General features: G+C 36.7%; 1 protein-coding gene across 2 annotated transcripts in view; it reads right to left on the bottom strand.

Annotated features, from left to right (window-relative positions):
• The window catches only part of LOC129777486 (uncharacterized), a 648,520-nt gene that overhangs the window by 534,837 nt on the left and 101,377 nt on the right, over window positions 1–12,306 (bottom strand). The window lies entirely within an intron of this gene.

The following is a 12,306-nucleotide window of genomic DNA, read 5'->3' as shown; positions in this document are numbered from 1 at the left end:
CCTGTTTCTATGTATGCTTGAATGTTTTTTGGGTTGTACTACATTAATAGACAATTGACCCCGTTCCTGTTGAATGATTGATCTGAAATTTAGAACATGCATTTCATTCTACTGTCATTATAAAACTGCGTATTCCATGATCTTGAAAAATTCAATTTGGCCGCCGCATAAAAATGGCTGAATAGCTTGATTTGGAGAATACACTACACTATGAACAACATAAATTCGAAAAGGTCGCCGCCACAAAATGGTCGACTATCGTGATTTTTGAAGATTTTGCTTGACTTTTTACCAGGAATTGTTTATATCGATATTGCAGCCAAATCAAGAAAGATAGAAGTTGTGCGTCAAAAAACAAATTGTTGAGCGGTTGAAAAACTTCATATTAATTGATAGAAACAATCTAGTTTAATATACATTTTTAGGATAAAATTAATAATAACACATTAAAATTCACTAATTTAGTTGTTCCACTACTAAATACTGTACTAAATTTTCTCATCTTTCAAATGAAAGCATCAGAATCGTCTTCCGTAGCGTACTTTTAAATGTGGAGCCAGTTTGAAGCAACGGAGTCCGAAACAAAAAAAAAAGTTCTGTAACTCTGTCATTGTTGAAATTCGAACATATGCGTAGGAGGATTTTTTTTCATCAATTATGATCGTCTATCACCTCCTGAGAGAATCTGGATAAATTATTTTATTTTCATGTGAGAAAGGTGTTTTTGACTTTAAGAGGATGGATCAAAAATCAAATTCCTCTTTTATTTTCAAAATGTTACTTAAATCTATCAATATAGCTGTTTCACAACTGTATTAAAGCTCTCAGCTTTTAGAAGGAAGCAACAGGATTGTCCTACGTAGCGTACTTTTTGAATTAGAGCCAGTTAGATGCAAACAGTGCCCGACACAAAACAAAGTTCAATAACTCTGTCATTGTTGAAATTTGATCATGTGCGTAGAAAGATTTTTTGACGTAGGACTACGTCTTTCATTTCTATACCGGGGTGTAAAATCAAAGTTTCGAAAACGAAAGCGTTACGCCGGAGACCGAGATTTTGAGCGTTAATAGCTCCTAAACAACTGAGCGAAATGGTATGATAAACACTTCATTCGAAAGATAAAATGTCTACGCGTTCTATACTTGTTACTTTTTGATCCAAAAACTTGTTTCAATAGTCTTAAAATTGCTTTCAAAACAGGCTATTGAAATCACCAATCGGTATATAAGCGAGCGCCGCTCGGAAATCCACTCAGTTCTAATTGAACAGCGATTGGAGCATGTTGTCGCTGTTGTGGTGAAGCTCTTCGTTAGAGGCGAATGAACTGCAAAGTTTAAAGTCTCTTAAAAACAAAGAAAGAAAGAAAGAAGCTCTTCGTTTATCATGAAAGCGCGGATGAACGGTGTCACCAAGAGCCTGTTTGTGCACCTTAGGCCAGACATGAATCCATCAGGAGGAGAGTGATGCCACAAACGGTTCCCCGGGAAGATCTCGAAGCAGCCGCTACACACACACATACACGCGCGGAATTCTTTCCGTTTGGATGCCATTCAGCATCGAGAAATATCCGGAAAATAATCTGCCAGTTCCTCTGGGAATTTAAAAATACATTCATGTGGAAGAGTTTATTTTAATGTTTTCTATCCATGTAACACTGTGACCAAATACATTTGGTTTTGTGATTTTTCAATCAATCGCAATTAACAGGATAGCTTCTGAAGATTATTCTTCCCCATCAGTAGGATATTTCCGTATCCAATATTGTAGGCGCCCGCAATCAATTATTGCTCAGTCGCCGAAAGTTCCGAGCTCAGAGAGTTCATTCCCCTCTAGTTTGCCTTCCAAATTGCCATCGTAAACCACGCCTTCTCTCGATTCAATCACGCACAAAAAGCATACTTAAGCGATATTCTGGTGGTGAGACGCATTCATTTTTCGTGAGGACATCGACAAGACAACATTGTTGCTGAGGATGCTGGACGGCGAAGGATCGAGATCTGCCCTGAAACGCAAGCAGTTTGTTTGAAACTGTGAGGGAGCACAGAGAAGCCGGTCCTTCAGGAGAAGAGAAGGTGACCATCGAAGCAGCCGCTACACACACACACACATACACGCACGGAATTCTTTCCGTTTGGATGCCATTCAGCATCGAGAAAGATCCGGAAAATAATCTGCCAGTTCCTCTGGGAATTTAAAATTATATTCATGTGAAAGAGTTTATTTTGATGTGTTCTATCCATGTAACACTGTGACCAAATATGTTTCAATCAAGTGCTATTAACAGATGGTGTTCGAGTTAGCATTAACCACTGGTGGGCTTCCAGTATCGAGGAAAATGTGCAAATATCTAATCGTTAATGAAAATAATCTGCCAGTTCCTCTGGGAATTTAAAAATACATTCATGTGAAAGAGTTTATTTGAATGTTTTCTATCCATGTAACACTGTGACCAAATACATTTGGTTTTGTGATTTTTCAATCAATCACAATTAACAGGATAGCTTCTGAAGATTATTCTTCCCCATCAGTAGGATATTTTCGTATCCAATATTGGATGCATAAAACCTTGTACCTCCAACGTAACGCTCTCGTTTTCGATGTCCCCCAAATATTCATTTATTCATTCATTCAGAATGGATTCAGATTCAACTTCAAACAAAGGATCACTGAATCAACGATAGTCCTACGTCACCATTGCGGTTATACCATAGATATAACCCACTTTCTGTTTTTATCGAGATAATGATCTTCAATTATCTCTTGATTACATGCAATTTTTTCATGAGAGAAATGTGTTTTCTGACTTTAAGGGGATGAATCAAAAATAAAATACTCTTGGGATCCGGGTAATAATAATGTGACTGCCTGTAGAATTTATTTTTCTTTCATTTTGTTTTTACTCCAGAATACGGAGTCAATCAAAATATGTGTTCGGATTGAGCGTTTGTGATAAGCAAACGTGTGTGTTGCTTTCTCTTCGAGTTTCGATGGTTTTCGTCCTTTAAGTGGTAGAAAGTGTTAGTTCCCGAAAAGTTTGCGGGAACTGTGGTCACGCGTATTCAAGAGCTTGCCCCTCGGAATACATTCAAGGCGTGTTATTTGGCTTAAGAAATCTCAACCAAGTATTAATAAATGACGCTAGTTAATGCATACGTTGAGACGGCAAAAGTTCCACAAGGGAACGTTAACGCCATTCAAGAAGAAGTGCGCCGAGTGTGTGGTGCCTACCCAAGCAGCAACGTTCTATATTGTCTTCGGGTTTATATACATATTATATGTTGTAGGTCCTCCAAAACATGCTAAAGTTCAGACCAATTGATCTACCATTTCAACAACGACTGGTGCAATGTTCACAACAAGAAACCTAACCCTAAATGGTTCATAGAGCCCGCGTGCTATGCTGACATTGAGTTTATTATATGTTCTAGGTCATCCAATTCATTCTGATCAATGTGCTCCATTGACTTTAATTGATATGAATATTAAACTCAAGTAATCTTGCTTCCGTTTACATTCGTATACATCAATCGACCCTTCAACAAAATAAAAATCCGAAAATCTCATGTGTCACAACATGCGGCAAAAATTATTTTTAGGTAACCTAAAAAAGAAAACCTGTACAAATAATTAGACCGGCTGTATATTCTATTATTTATCGCATCTTTCTCAATCGAAATCCATTCTCACAGTTAAAACCTCAGAAGGTATCCGAGAGAACTTCTCTAAAATCAACCGTCCCGTCGATACGTTAATCATAGCTTTATAGAACTCCATTCGCGACGGCGGAGAGTTATCTTTGCGAAACCTGAAAAGATAACCGGAAGGACTCTAAAATCAATCGGACCGGCGTTATATTCCGTAATTCATCTATATTGAACTTCCATCTCGAAGGGACACAGTTATATTTCAAAAGCCTGAGAAGCCGAAAGAACTCCTCTAGAAACAATCGTCCCGGAGTTATGTTCCATTATGCGTAAGCTTTATAGAAATTAAATCGCGACGGAGGAGAGTTATCTTTAGGTAACCTGAGAAGGTTACCAAGAGAAACCCTCTGAAACCAATAGAAGTTCCTCGAATATTGTTTCACAGTAATGTTCGAGTGGTGCGAAACGTTATTTTGATCCGCTCGAATGGTTAATTAATGGCTTATTTCGCTATTTTATGAACTACATGCTTCGAAGTAAATTATATTTCTCAAGCACTGGAATAGATAAAAAAAAATGTTTTGAATAACTCAAAGTCGAACTTCTTAAAATAAAACGATTTTTCAGGATACAGTTTTCTTCCAGTTTTTTTAAGGAGCAATTTTCCAGTGTTTTGGAAAAATATTATTGGCAACTCTGGCTGTGTATGCCCGGAGCCGTTCCGATATATATATACGCATACACATTTGAAACACACGCAATAATATTTGTCTTGCATGAAACGTGCCGTGCCGGTTACGCTACGTGCCTGATAATATAATATTACCTTTAGCAGAGCCAAGTCACGATAAGTTCAATTATGCTGTGTTGCCATTATTGCTCTTTTTTCGAAGAGTCCCTGATAGAATATTATAATGTCTATGTTTATTAATTAGGACATTTAGGAACAATTTCCGTTGATTCTAATTAATATTAAATTATTAAATTATTTTATGGATAATAAATCATTCACAAATCGGGGCAAGTCGCGTGAGGTAACAGACGAAGTGATTTCATATCGAGTTTGTTTTATAGCTGAATGTGTAGTGCATTTCCAGAATTTTCAATTGTGAAAATTGTATATTGAGTGTTATTTTAAGAATATCGAATGTTATTTTAGATTTCATAATCAGGTTCAAGTTAACACCGACAAAACATGCGCGTAGCTTTGTGTATAAAATTGAATATTGTGTACCAGGTTTCAAATTCTAGCAGTCATTCAATTCTTCAATTTTTTTGTTCCATATTTTTTAGCTCTTCAATTTTCTTTCACTCTTTCATTCTTTAACTCTATCACTTCAGAGTTCGATAACGGGCTAACGGAATATATCACCGGTCTAATTGGATCAGAGGAGCTTCTTCGCTTACCGTTGCAATTATAGTTCTATACAGAGTACACGCAATGAATAACGGAATACATAGCCGGTCTTATTGGTTTTACTGGAGTTTTCTCTGTTACCTTCTCAGGTTTCCCAAAGATAAAATTCCGCCGTTGCAATTAGAGTTCTATACAGAAATCTCCCGATGTATAACGGAATATATCGCTAGTTCGATGGGATTAGAAGAGTTCTATCGGATACCTTCTCAGGTTTTCCAAACATAACTATCCGCTGCCGCGACTGGATTTCGATGAAAAGTATGTACGATAACATAATTTATAGCCGGTCCAATCAGGTTTTCCTTCTCAGGATACCTAAATATAATCTCTGCTGCGTATTTCGATACATAAGATTTTCTGAATTTCATTCCGTCGAGTATCGTTCATTCGCGTTTACATAATCACATCACTTACCACAGTGAATCCTTATTCTTACCTCCCGCACTAACAACTATCCCTTCCTTGATATTCGCTAGGGAACCACGCTATAGAGGCGACCCTTCTGGACTTCGGGCGGCGAGTATAATACTAACATTCCTTCCCTTCCCCTGGTGACTGTAAGGACGTGTCCGGCGTCGTTATTGACCATTTCAACTTCGAATCGCCGAAAATTGCACAACGAGAATGATTTGCTAGTCCCAAGCGTCATTCTGTGCGTTCTTTGTGCAACTTGGATGGTTCAGGTCAATCACGGAGAGCAACTACTAATTGTACAGTCTACCCAAGGTCAAGCTCAAGCTTAAGAATACGGAGTCAATCAAAATAACCATTGAAACAAGTTATTTATATAATTCAGTTGCAAAAATTGACCGCATGAAGTGTTTTACACTTCAATTATAATATTCCATAGAGAGGCAATTGTTAATTAAGTTAATTAAGAACAAAAACATTATAAAAATGGTGACTGAGTCAGTAAAAAAACATATCTGTGCTATTCTATTGGAGTAAAGTAATAATTCCCCCAGGAAACATTGGCTGGCATGGTTCAATTAACAGTCTAAAACTAGAACTAGAAACGAGCTAAAAATACCACATTGACCCGTTTCGTAGCCCGAACCTTCACCTTTAATCTTAAAGGCCGTACCTATTTCCCACGATTCATTGGTATACGGTTTGGCCCTCTGCCAAAGGGTGTTGGGGAAAATCGTCGAGAATATCCTATTCACAGCTGCAGCCCAGAAAGCAATCAAAAATTGGAAAACAAAGCGAAATCCAGAAAAATAGAGAGAGAAAAAGGAAGCTAACACACATTTCAATTCACTTACACCACCACCTCTTTTACTACTGACTCAACCCCACGGTTTCGATTGAGTGAACGAATCAACATCATCGTCATCATAATAATCATCATCATGTTGATAGTCAGCGCGCCGGGGACTATTTCCTTTCGAACGCTTTATACGCTCACACAAACGAATAGGCAATGGCAGTTCCACACAAGAAGTTTGTAGCGCTCAGGCAGACAGCAAACGGACACACTTTGGCACAATAATCTGATGAATGCCCCCAGGGGGTGAAGGGACGAAGGGGTGAGTTGAATAGTGTTCACCGGTGCCACAACATCGAACCTACACACAAACATACTTCCCACTGTCGACTGCCTACCTAGTATCCTGGAAAGGGAAATATTATCCGCCGCATAGCGAATACGAACGGATACTCTATACCGATAATGGAGCTTTGTACCAATGACGGTGTGGAATTCAAATTTCAATCGAAATCTACGCAAAATTTACATGTTATTGGGGATTCTGCGAATCCAAACATTTTCCGATTCTTCATCAATAGAGAGCGCCAAAATTGTATGTGTTATCCTGGAATTCGAACGCGCTACTTATTAGAATTTAGTTTTCGTAACGTTTATTTATCAAAATCATTTATTTATCATCTAATATTTAAAGTGTAAAATTTCACATTAAAATATAACTATGAGATCTAAGATCTAGGGTTATAGTGGAGCAAGTGATGCCTTTAGATTACATGAAGATCATAGGAGAGGAATCAAACAGTGTCATCAGTATTTTTGAGGAACAGATAAAGAGAGCAACACAAGGTTGTGCTCACAATTCGCAAATACAGTAAGTTACCTCTAATTCAACATTTAGCTAATTGGACAGACCTGTAATGCGACACGAAAAATTTGACATTTTTGTAAACAATGAGTTCGGGACCCAAATTGTGACCCCAGATTGAAAATCGCCACCAGACGTCGACACTGTACCACTGTCATTGCGAATGTCCAATTACAGGTCACAATCGCCTCCAATACGACACTGAGTAGTACCTCGGTATGTAGAATTAGAGGTAACTTACTGCATTTCATTAACCGGTAAGTCAGACGGTCTTCCTAGTACCCTGAGAGATTTGGATAGTTGAGAATAGTTGGTAATATGTAAATTCGTACAATAGCAGGCAACATGCTCGAGGTCATGATAGTGATAACCAAAACTGCAGATTTTCACTCTTGTTCTGTATTTCGATTGATTCGAAATATTTCGATAGACTTTATAAAATTGCATTCTGTATTCCGTTCGAGTTTTTTAAGCATTTCGTTCGATCTGCTTCTCTTCAAACATAAAATGGGCAGAATGTTCGAAAAAGGGAATGCAATATTACAACTCGAACGATATAATGGTTTCGAACGAAATGCAAATCCGGCGGAATGCAGAGAAAGGGTGTTTACTTTCAGCCATCCCAATAAATTATTTTATTCAAATCGTTCACTTATATCTTCGGATATTATTCTAGAAGCATCGAGCTTTTCAGTATGATTTTGTTGTAGAACGTTTTGATGGCTTTGAAAGGGATGTGATGGGATGTGTTTCTTTTGTTTGGTTTTGTAGAAGATGGACCATAATATATTTGTTCCATCACCATCAATTTTCCACACTCCTTAACCCTTTATTGGACCGTAGAAACTAGACAATAAATCGACTCCATCTTCGGAGAACATAATCCTTACATAAGAAATAACACATATTTACCATTGCCAAAAAATTAACTATTGAAACAGCTGAAAAAAATTGTTGCAATATAGTTGCCACTGTCCATTAACCCCGAAAACACTGTTTGCCGCTGCCTTGTAGATTCACATCCTTTGGTTATGCAAAAATCAAAACAACATTTCTAGTGCAACGAAAAACCCGTTTTTCATAAAGAGTTTCAAATTAAAAAAATAATTTTTCATCAAATATACCATTTATTCTATTGAAAAAACAGCATGATCTAACACAGTAGATCCTAAATAGAACGTTTATAGTGAAAAACTTATCAACTTGTTGCATTTTCAATGAATTCAAACAGAATTTTCTGCCGGCGCTCGAAAATCGTGGTTTTGTTACATTAAATGACTCTCAAATTAATATCGTACGTGTTTAAAAATATTTTTCGTGGATGGCAATATAGTTGCCACGGTCTTACAAAGTCTTACATCTACCTTTGGCTACGTCTATAAACAACAGCAATGTGTGCGTGTGATGTAAAAAAAAACACAAGTATTCTCCACCAGATGAGATGGGAACTGACGGGGTGTATAATTTCTTCGAGCCTCCGCCTATGTTTTGATATTTAAAACGGAATGGGGTGGGACAACACCACCTATCCACAACACACTATCGATCCTGCAAAGTTATTTTGTGGTTTAGCATCAAGGGAGACTTTTACTGCGCGTTGGCTGTAGTGAGATGTAGGACAATAGAAGATGAATATGATGATCATAAATGGTATCTATTATACCCGATAAGTTGCAAACCGAGGATCGTAAATTATTTTTTTTTTCTGTCTAGTATCTGTAAAATGGACACTGTATTTGAGTTTCGAGCTTTCAAAATTCACGGACTAGGGAATCGTAATGTATAATGTAATTCATAAAATCTCGTCTCACGATGTTCGTGGTCGAACTCCCTCGAAACGGATTTCTATGAAGTTATGCACAAAAAACTTGGTAGACATGAGAATAGGTCGTAAAATATATATGATACAGCAAGGGTACCGATTACTTTACATTTAATTCCGATTAGGTTGATTCTATGCAGAACATAAAATTCTGAATCTTTTATTTTTATTTTTTATTATTTTTAATTTGGCTTTAAAAATACAAATAACTCGAAATTTTTACCGCGACCCCCTATTTTTAATCACGATGTCAGTATTTATGTATGAAAAATATCCAAATAATTTAATCGTCGTTTGTTTTCAAACAGAACAAATTTATATACGTTGATAAATGACAGATGGCGCTACATCCGCTTCTTCGAACTTTCATCCACACATTTCATCTTCAATTCGCCTAAAGCCAATTGCATCGCCGACGAGCTGAAAACCTTTTTTGGATGAGTACAATGAATTATTGAAAATTCTTCAAATCACACATGCACGCATCATTAAAAAACGGAATCTTGCCACAATTACTTCATTCATTATGAATGTCAATTCTCATTTTGAATAAATACTTAGGAACATGCGGTTAAAAGAGACGAACCAAACAAGAGAGTGGTGAGAGCTCGATGGATTTTTATGTGTATTGTATGACAACACGACGTGGTCAGGACAGCATTATTCTACGATGTTGTGAGCTGTCGCAACAATTCTTTGTCGACATTTACTCGAAGGAAGAGAGCGAACGGCTGCGATTCCTAGGAAGCATTAATTCTCTTACACGACGCTATCATGAGCGACGCCGACACAGCCTTTGCTATGTCCAGGCCAAAATGCAATGCACGTGTGTTCAAACAAAAAAAAAATGATGTCTTTAATGAAACATTACACGTATTCGATCTCACACGTTGTATGATGTATTCAACTGAAAGGTATCTAGAAGTGAGGATTCAAGGGTCTCTAAAAGCGACATCCATTTTTAGTTTGATGAGTTGACAAAATACGCCCAGAGAAAATCAATAATGTAATTTCATCGGGAATTTCAGATCCGTCCCACTCAAGTCCAGCCAGGTTTTGCAAATGTAGCAATTTTGCCACACAATTCATCATAAATGACATTGAGTTTCATGTTCCATTTCATTGAAGCGAATATAATAATAGATTTTCGGGTGTAACTCTCCCGTATCAAACATGTGTTCTATGTAACAGAGTAACACATTATCTGCAATTGGGGAAAAATCTTGAACGAAAGATGTGATTGATAATAATTTTATATCATTTATATCATTTATATACCAAGTTTTGACGGAAATGCGAGATTGTTTAGAAAAATAGTTAAGTTAGGATCAGGACTATACCTTTTAAGTATTCAAATAACATCGAGTGACAATTCTTTACATATCTTTAGCATTTCACCTTTTACGTTTTTTTACATACATTGAATTAAGACAATGGTTTGTTTATTTCAGCGATCATTGTCAATAGCACTCCATTTCTCAGTAGGCTATAGATCCCATCCCCACATATTCGTGTGATCTTTTTAATAGAATGGGCCGTAATCATACTAGGGAAGATACACAATGAAATGCTTGATTGCACTGACATTTCTGAATTGCTGCAACATTTTAACGTAGAACTACGACTTTCAGGAAGAGTGCCAAATCAGAAAACAGGTCACGTTTTTATGAAATAAAGTTAACGTTAATAGCTTTTTTCACTGTGAACGAATTCTCATGATTTGCATACCAATCGAATCGGAAATTCTCTAAGATTTGTTTGACATGCTATACATTACAATTCGCTTATCTCTAACGGTTTAAATTCATGAAAACTGGAAGAACTTCCTTTTTTGCCATAAGTTTGTTTTGCCAATTTGTGCGCTAACCCTACCCGTATTTCGAATGCTTATAGCTCGAACAATTCCTAACAGATCGGAAAGATGTTTGCATCAATTGATAGGAAATATTCCTACGCGTCTATCTCAATTAATAAACTGTTATTTTTCATGAGATGAACAATTGAATAACTGTAAAATGTCATCTAAACGCCCTAACTGCCAAGGGTTGATTGGCCCGATTTACGGTTTCCCCAACACAGACTTCAAAATCGATGTACCTGTGGAAATCCGCTTTGCAAATATACATGCAGGTCGGGGGTATATTTGTTCCGAGCTGAGTTTCCCTAACACGGACTTCAAAATCAATGTGCCTGGGGGAATCCGCTCTGCAAATAGATGCAAGTTGAGGGTATTTTTTGGCGTTGAGTACTTTTGTACTTGCTTTTCGTTGTGCAGACCGGAATATGTTTCCCTAAAACGTACTATTAAACTGAAAAGCCTGGGAAAATCATCATTTCAGATACTAGAGGTGAATGAACTTTCGCGGATCGAGAACTGCGATAATTTCAGAGGGAAATATAAAATGCAATGACCGTTTGACAAATCTTCCGTTCACATATTTTGGTAGCCCTAGGCATCATATCAAACGTAAAAGGACTTTCATCAATTTTATTTGTAACGGAGAACATAAACTATTACAAAAATTTCGATGCATTCTAAAATAATATTCAAAGTGGTAAACAAGTGGCTTGCATAATATAATTGCGTAGTTCTACGTCGAAAATATGCGGTCGTGTCCTAGATACAACAATTTACATTTTTCTTCCTAATGGGACACACGAGAAGAGAATACAATAGATGAGTCACGAATGTTTCACGTTTGTTTATTGAATGACAATGCGCACCGTCATTTCCGACAGCATAAACATCAAACACACTTTCGTTGAAATTGTTTCATTCGTTCTATTTTATTGGTCACATTCGATTAATTTTATAGATCGTTAATACATTCGAAAACGCTTACGATACATTAGTGATTTTTTATTTAACAACCAAAATATTTACAAAATAACTTATATGGCAGAACAACGTTTGCTGGGTCAGCTAGTGTATACTGTAATTCATATGAGATAAATCCTAGATGATTCCCGACTCTATCTGTATCTCTAAAATTTCTGGCTCGATTGATATGCCTATTATCAACATCCGTTCGTAACATAAATAGTAATTTGCATTAAAACTATAGATAGAAGATAGATAGATAGATAAAAAAAGAGGAATTTACTGTAAAAAGTAAATCAGAGGCAATCAGAAGTAGATAAGCAACAAAAAAGAGAGATGATACAAACAGAATAACAGCTCAGCTATGGTAAGCAACTGGGAAATATAATTGTTAGTCACTGTTATTTATTTGGATATAACTGAAAACGTGGGCAATGATATCATCTAAATGCTAGCATAACCAACAAGTGATCTCACGTCAATATGTAGAAAAATATTGATTCAACTATTTTGGCAGTACTGATTATGG

Source organism: Toxorhynchites rutilus, chromosome 3 (genome assembly GCF_029784135.1).
Source record: "Toxorhynchites rutilus septentrionalis strain SRP chromosome 3, ASM2978413v1, whole genome shotgun sequence".
Taxonomy (NCBI): Eukaryota; Metazoa; Arthropoda; class Insecta; order Diptera; family Culicidae; genus Toxorhynchites; species Toxorhynchites rutilus.
This window is presented reverse-complemented; position numbering and strand designations above follow the sequence as displayed.